Raw genomic sequence first — 8,593 nt, forward strand, 5'->3', positions numbered from 1 at the left:
AAGTTCTATAGAAAATAAAAAATTTTCTAAAGAAACTATAAAATTTTGTTTTTCTATACAAATACTCTAATAAATTCTATTTATTTTTCTTATAAATTTTTTTTCCTACAAAATTTCTTTAGAGTTTCTATGAACACTCTATAGAATTCTATCGGAATTCTTCAGGATTTCTATTTAAATTACATGAAAACATCTTTATCGACCTTGTAGAAAATCTATCAAAACTCTATAAAGCTGGTTTAGAAAATCATATAGAATTAGCCTATAGAAAAGTTTTAGAAATTTAATAGAATGATTTCTTTAGAAATTCTATACATTATTTTCCTACGGGCAGCGGTGTATTATTCTAATAATGCTTGACCTCAGTGCCGCCTTTGATACAGTGGATCACCTCATCTTGCTTTAACATCTCGAAAGGAATTTTGGAGTGACAGGATTAGCACTGAATCTTCTTAAATCATACTTGACAAAGCGTACCCAGCGGATTATTGTTGGTGAAAGTGTATCTAACAAGTTTGATTTCACATGCGGCGTCCCACAAGGCTCCTGCTTGGGGCCACTCCTATTCACCATGTACATAGCACCTCTTTTCAAAATAATTAAAAATCATCTCCCAAGTGCACACTGTTACTCTGATGACACAAAATTATATGTGTCCTTTGATCCAGGTTCTCCAGATAGCAAACGTGTAACTATCTCCGGTATCATAGCCTGCATGGGTGATATTAGGAAGTGGATGTATGAAAATAAGCTTCTACATAATGCTAACAAGACTGAGCTTATGATCATTGGCACCAGGCAGCAATTATCAAAAATTGGAGAACTAAGCATTAACATGGGAAGTGTTGAGCTTAAACGAGTCAAATATGTTAAAGATCTTAGTGTTTTTCTTAGACGAACACATGTCCATTAAAATAAATATCAATCAAATCTGTTCAAAGAGTTTTTATCACCTTCACAATATATGTTGAATCAGTAGATTTTTTAACAACACTGCTCTTACAAGTTTCGTTCACGCCTTCATTACAAGTAGACTAGACTATTGCAATAGTTTATTATACGGATTGCCTGACTGCCATTTAAAAAAACATTTTTGCGAGTTCAAAATGCTGCTGCCCGCTTGCTTACTAAAACACCAAAAAGATCACACATCACCCCTGTACTATTTGAGCTACACTGGCTGCCAATTGAATACCGCATTAATTTCAATTAGTAGTAACTAATTACCAGGAAATATATTCACGAAATGGGCCCAGAATACCTTACCAATATTGTAGTCAAGCCATCAACTGGTTTCTCCTTAGTATTCCAAAATGGTAGAATGTTGAATGTTGAAAACACTTGGTGAAAGAAATTTCAATTGAGCTGCTCCGACACTTTAGAACAATCTTCCGGCTGAACTAAGGAGCACAACTTCTATTATCGTGTTTAAGAATAAACTTAAAACTTATTTATTCCGCAAAGCTTTTCATCGTCTTATTACTGTAGTGAATTCTCTTTAACCATTAACGATTTATTGCCAACATAATTATATTGGTGACATTTGCAGTAGTAAATTGACCTGTGAAACTTGTAAATAATTGTAATTTTATATTTATTTTTTTGAATTGAATTTTTGTACATTTTGAGATATTTTTATTGGTATTTGAATAATAATTGTTATTGAATTTAAATATTTATTTCAATGATTTTGATATTGTAATTATATTTTAATTACCTTTCCTTTTAATTGATTGTCTTCAATATTGTTGATATTGAATTTAACACTTTTAATTGATCTGTATTGTATTGTAATAATTTAGAATTGTATATTATAGTTTGTTAGGTAATTAATAATATTTATTTTTGATTGAATTTTCCAATTTTATTATTTTAAAAATGTAAGTATATTTTTGTAGTTTTTCTATATAATATTTTTGTAATTTGATTGTATAATGCTGCCTGTTTTAAATTGTATTTTATTAATTTTTATGTAAAGCGCTTTGATCAGAACCCTGTAAATGCGCTATATAAATTATATTATTATTATTATTATTATTATTACTATTATTATTATCATGGGCTATCTGAAACAAACTCAAGATAAACGATGAAAAAACTGAGGGTTTGCATGTAACATCTCGTTATAAGAGGCAGCAATGTACACCTTGTACTATTACAATTGGACTCGCCGTTAACATTTCTGCTCAGGGAGCCAGAAATCTTGGTGTCTTTATTGATCAGCATCTGACCGTGTTCACTCATGTGAATAACGTTTGTCGGCCGGCAGTTCACTCGATCAGAACTATTGGCCGTATTGTAAGTTTTTAGATAAGGATACAACAGAGCGTCTTGTCCATGCGTTCATATCATCTAAAAATGTTTGCCGCAACAGTCTCTTTTTCAGACTTCCTGGCACACGTTTAAGTAAACACCAACGTATGCAGAACACTGCCGCACGATTCATTGTTGGTCACCGAAAGTCTGCTCATATTACACCAATTCTAAATGAGCTCCATTGGCTTTCCATCAAGAAGCGGATTCTTTTCAAAATTCTTCTGATGGTGTATAAATCACTTTCCAGTACTGCCCCATCTTATATATATATATGAGATGTTAAAACCTTATATACCGTCACGCACCTTAAGATCAAGCTCTAGTGGATTGCTTCAAATCTCGCAAGCTGCTCGTGCTACTAAATCTACGTATGGTGACAGAGCATTTTCCATTGCCGCAACCAAGGAATGGAACAAGCTTCCCAATTTTTGAGGAAGGCGATGTCAGTTGAATGTTTTATATCTGCTTTAAAAACTTACCTTTTTAAATTGTAAATTCAGATATCTTGCAGATGATAATTATATTTTTGTAATAATCAATGATTAATACCCGCAGTAAGTGTTTACTTCATGTTCCTTACAGTCGTGTTGATTGCACAAAATGGTTTTCAATGTTTACCGAACGAATTTAATAGACTACTTGATACTTGTTTTAATATTGATATTTTTTATGATAGTCTTAATATTTTTAAAAGCAAAATAGTTAAATTTGTGTAAGTGTATTTTAGTTTATTTCAGTTTTGAAGTTTATAATATATATTTATATATGTTTTAGTTGAACCTGTTAGTGGCGGTTTTCATCGCTGTTGGTTTTATACTGAATAAAATAAAATAAAAAATAAAAAATAATTAATTATTGGATTATAATACAATTGATAGATCTTTTTTATGCTAAATTTTGAATTACTGTAATTTTTTATATTGTTAATATTTTTATTTTTTATATTGTCCGATTGCCTCTCCCTCTTACTATATTTTTGTAATAATATATTTTTGTAATAATCTAACTAATGTAAATTAATTGAATTATTGTTATGAACTGAAATTATTCCATTTGACTTTTTTGGTGTTTTTTTTGTTTGTTTTCAATGATTAATATCGTAAATATTTTTTTGTATTGTACAATGTTGTGGTTTAAGTTTGATGATTGTATGCGCTCTGGGGTCCTTGCAACAATATGTCCTGTCTTTAGGCAGCAGTCACATGCCCTCTTTTCCTTTAGCATGCTTACTCTATCTTCAATTTTGAGTGACATGTAAGACTTGCACTCCTCTGTGTTGTGTCTGGCACCCTCATGTATTAAACAGAGTTGTGTTGTTGTGTTGTGGTACATCCGCCGCCAGGACTACCCCGGCGGATTAGGTGTTTGTTGACGGCTCATAGATTACATAGTATACTCAACTCTCTTTCTTTTCGTCTTCAAAAACTCAATCAACATCACTATTATATCTTCCTTCTCTGCCTTTTTATCTTCAGTCTTTATTCTATCTCTCACCCATCTCTGGAACACCGTATCAGGTAGCTTTCTCTCATCTCACCAAGAACCTTCATATTTGACATTTCACTTTCTTGCATGATTTTCACTAAGGCTCTCTGTAACTGCTTTCTACTACGTCAATGAACTATTAATTTCTTTCCCTCACCTTCTCTTACTTCATTCTTGTTTTCTACTTCATTGATTATTGCTTCTACTAATTTTATTTCACACCCGTTTCAACTGTCTAGCCTCAACCACATCTTCTCGTATTCGTCCTCCACCGGTCCTATAATTTTCAAGGGGTCCCTACTTAATGTTTGCCTTAGGGCAAATGCTAACTGATCCGGATGTGTGGATGGCTGAACAAATTTGGTAAAATCTTCCTTAAATCTACTGTACTTCTTCACATCTCCATCAAACACTGGTAACTCCATCCGCTTTAGCTTCAACGTTGGTTTTATCTCTGCCACACCACTGCTACTAACTCCTTGAGCACTTATAGTTTGCTTCGACTGATTTACTTGGTCTGTCATATTAATTTTCATTGCATTCATCTCTGCCATAAACGCTGTTTGGCACCCTTCCATCCATTGTTCTTCTATGAATTCCTCTTCATCTTCAATCAAGCTGACAAGCTCACTGTGGCTCTCCTCAATTGCTTTAAACAATTCTTCCTTTTGATGGTTTCTCAACACTTTTAGTGCTCTTGTAAAGGTTCCCTTCTTATTCCTCCTCACAAGTTTCTTTTTCTTTTGGTTCTCTGTCATGTTTTCCTAATACTGGAACAAGTCTTTCACTGTTAATTTTTGGAAAGCAGCACCAAACTCTTCGAAATACTGTAATAACTCTTCGAATGACTGCAATATATTCTCCGAAATGCGGAATTTCTCGAATGATTTGAAACACTATCTTCCAGAACACTGAATTTTTCGAATGTTTCGTCTATACTCAAATACTCAGGCTCACAAACAATAAGAAAGACAATATTAACTCACATCAATCGGGAAATACTATAAGGTTAACGCCTACTCAAATTAATTGACATGTTCAGTCAAGCCTGGTGGCCTAGCAACAAGTACCCGTTGCCAACGGAACCTCTGCTAGCCATTTTACACTCGCGATATATCGTAACTTACCCCGGTATTCTTAAAACAAACTTTAGTCGTAGTTCGAGCTAAAACTTAAAAATCACGTCATTTCGTATTCTTAAAACAAACTTCGACTAGCACTGCGACTAAATGACGCGAACCTCAACTAAAATGACACTTCCGCAGGCCAATTTTTTTTAGTCAGCCTAGGGTCAAGACTTGAAATATTTACCCCACTTAAAGCATGTTTTTTGTAACTCACGATAAAGTGAAACAAAGAAAAACGATTGTATACGCATTTTTGATATATCTTCGGTGTGTTAAACAGAAGAGACATCAAGTTCAGCTTCTAAAAGGAGAAATTAACATGTTTCTTCCAGCCACATGCGATAGTTCTTGATTTGCACGAAATCCCTCGCGCTGCGGTCACGTAGCCTTCGCCATAACAACAACAAAGATGGAGCCGCCCTCGCCCGGGCTCAACTATAACAGTTCTCCAAAGAAAGCAAATTCTCAGTGACTGTTCAAATTCTCTATCATAATATGTTAACAAATAATGAGGAAATACGTTTTTGAACCACAGACAACAGCTTAATATTCATCCGCATTACCGGTCTCTAAAATTTCGTCTGCTATTAAAATTGGCTCTTTTCATTGGTTAGTTTGATAGTTGTTTCTTGCCAGTCGTCTTCAGTTGAACTAAAACTAGGACTTGATTTAGTCGTAGCGCCATGCCATGGTGCGCCCTCAGGTGGCGGCCGCTCTCTCTCTCTTGGCAGCATGGCTGTTCATGTCGGTTCTGCGTGAATGTCATGTTAATAAATTCCTTCTTTAGTTCAATCGTGTCCGTCGTTGGTTTTCGGTGTGGTGTATTTCCTTAATTAATGGCGTGGTGGCAGCGGTGGGATGACTTCACCCACGTACATTTTCAGGTAACCCGGGGATGCTACGAATCGACCTAGGCATGGGCCCTACATACATACTCTACATTCGGCGACCTTGCAACATAATGCGGCGATGGTTCTGCTAAAGTGCAGTGAGAACGCCTTGAACTGAACACATCATGACACTTCCACTCGCCTGATGATAAGGATCGTACTGTTTACGGTGGTATCGCATTCGCAGGAGAATGATATCAAATAACTGTCTTGCCATGGAGGAGCACTGTACCATGTTGTATGTTTCGTCATTGTTGTTATATATCAGTCTCAGTCATCTACTACAACTAGCAAGGCCAAAGCCAACGGACAGACCCACCACCACCACCTTGCTCGAGCCTGTTTCATTCCATCACCACCGGTTAGAAATCTGCATGACATTATCGACACATTTGGCATGTTGGAAAATTTCACAACCTTGCTGATAAACATAATTTGCTGGCTTTTAATGGGTGAACTCAATTGTGACTGAATTTGAGCAGTGCCTGCCTATCCTACTACAATTGAGGATCCTTCAGCATATTTTATTGTGTTCCATAATTGATTAGTTGCTGATGTACAACTAATTCTATATGAGTGATGGTGCCATAAATGTCTAGTCCATCAATTGGATCAACCCATCTAACCAGGACACACTGAACAATACTACTGACCGAGACCCTGTATCCAGAACAATCATTCACTACAATAATTTTGCTATCAGAGAATACTTGGAAAGCTACACTGTACAGTAAACTCACTTAACAGCAGTTGCCTTCCATAACTGCAACATCTGTGCGAGGGAGAGGATATTGTGCAGGTACTTGAATTGTGGAAACTCTCTGTTGACTCGGACAACATGTTCAATTTAGCAGCAATCTTGCCCATATCATGGACTAGAAGCTAGGCTACTGGCCTCTTCTTTGATATTCAGCACTTCTGATTTTTGAATGTATTTTTAATTATTGTTCCTTGTAATTGTTATTCTTATTACTATGATTGATTGACATATTGAGTTTAATAATACCCTGTATTTTACTTTGATAACAATATATCATTGGATTTAACTTCGGTATAGGTTACATTCGTCATCATAATTAGCTATTATGGAGCCTTATGCAAATGAGTTTTCACTGGTCCTGTTAAGTTCTAGTGTTAGCACTGAAATCACTTTGTGTATGCCCAGCTAGCAAGCGACGTTGACCTGTCTCTTATACACATCTCTTCAGTTGAACTAAATCAAGTCGCTTACCGACGCTTGCCAACGTTTACCAACGTTGGGCCAACGTCGCTTTGCTAGCTGGGTGTTCTCATTGCTTGATTTCCACATACCATCCAATATCTGTTTTATATATTCAATGCCGATACTTTAGAGTATTCTTGTGCTATGTTTTCAAACTGCTTACTGCTTTGTTTTATCATTTGTTTAATATGTCCTGATAGGTCCTCTGTGTAAATTGCCTTGATTTTGTGCTCATATTTTGTTAATTTCATTTTTTTTTCCTTTTTCGATTGCATTCTTTTATTCAATCCCGAGACACTCATACTGTATTATGACTACACAATATTGTGTTTTAATTGCTGATCAGCCTGGGTGTACATACCTACCTACAAGTTTAACTGTACTCTTGTCATGTTATTATATTTATAAATGTACAGTAGTATATATTTTCCTCTGTTTACTTGAGCTATATTCGCTTCAGTTTCATGACTGTTTACAGGAAACTATGTGTATAGTCCCACATTGCTATGTTACTTCTGTATTTATAATACAACATTGTGGTTTTCGCTCTTGTTTTAGTTTAAGAAGGTAAAAAAAAACAATGGATAAAAAAAGTCACGCCATGCCATGGTGCGCCCTCAGGTGGCGGCCGCTCTCTCTCTCTTTTGGCAGCATGGCTGTTCATGTCGGTTCTGCGTGAATGTCACGTTAATAAATTCCTTCTTTAGTTCAATCGTGTCCGTCGTTGGTTTTCGGTGTGGTGTATTTCCTTAATTAATGGCGTAGTTAAAACTTCGACTACGTTGTTTGTAATGTAAATAAAAATTGAGGTTGAAGTTGAAACTTGCACTAAATGAAATTCTAGTTCAAAGTTCGACTAAAGTTTGTTTTAAGAATACGGGCGTAAGTTACGTTACAGTACAAACCCAAACATTTCCTATAATAATGACAATCATTCATACATCCTATCTGGAGTCATTCATATCAAATCTAATATTTTCAACAGTACTGTACTTGGACATTAACTCCAACTTCCCAAACAATAACAATAAGAATAAATCATCTCTGACAGTTGTCACGTCAATTAATATATAGTGCCATTTACTACACACCCACCGGCGTATTGTCTCCGCATCTCATATTTTACGCTAGGCCTAATCCTTCTCATACAAATTGTAAAATCCAACTAAATTATTTAGGGCCTATTCCAATCATCCATAATATTATTCTCTATATTATTAACATCATATAATTACTTACATTCTGGTCTCTCAAATCAACAAAGCAATCAACGAAATCGAACCTATTCTCAGGAATGCTCTGAACGTCACTATGTGCAACCTCTTTACAGAGGGCGCACTCCAGTAAAGTAATTATTTTCATTACTAAATGAAACAATGTAATACTTCAATAATCAGCAACTTAAAAAGCATAATTTTAATTGGACTTTAAAGTGTGATGTATAATTCACTGTAAAAAATCTAATTTACTGTAAAAGTAAAAGTCACTACCGTGTGATTGTATTTTCGGTATTTTCAGGGGCAGATCCAGCGGGGGACCACGGGCGCCCGTGC

At 35.4% G+C, this 8,593-nt stretch overlaps 1 protein-coding gene across 1 annotated transcript in view; it reads right to left on the minus strand.

Annotated features, from left to right (window-relative positions):
* Positions 1 to 8,333, minus strand: part of LOC117115306 — a 29,524-nt gene extending 21,191 nt beyond the window's left edge. Inside the window, exon 1 of the mRNA XM_033259048.1 lies at positions 8,280 to 8,333. The gene's annotated coding sequence lies outside the window, so the exon portion shown is untranslated. The remainder of the gene's footprint in view (positions 1 to 8,279) is intronic.
* Between the last annotated feature and the right edge of the window lie 260 nt (positions 8,334 to 8,593).

Source organism: Anneissia japonica, unplaced genomic scaffold (assembly GCF_011630105.1).
Source record: "Anneissia japonica isolate Jap-2015-1 unplaced genomic scaffold, ASM1163010v1 scaffold287800_len1627635_cov199, whole genome shotgun sequence".
Taxonomy (NCBI): Eukaryota; Metazoa; Echinodermata; class Crinoidea; order Comatulida; family Comatulidae; genus Anneissia; species Anneissia japonica.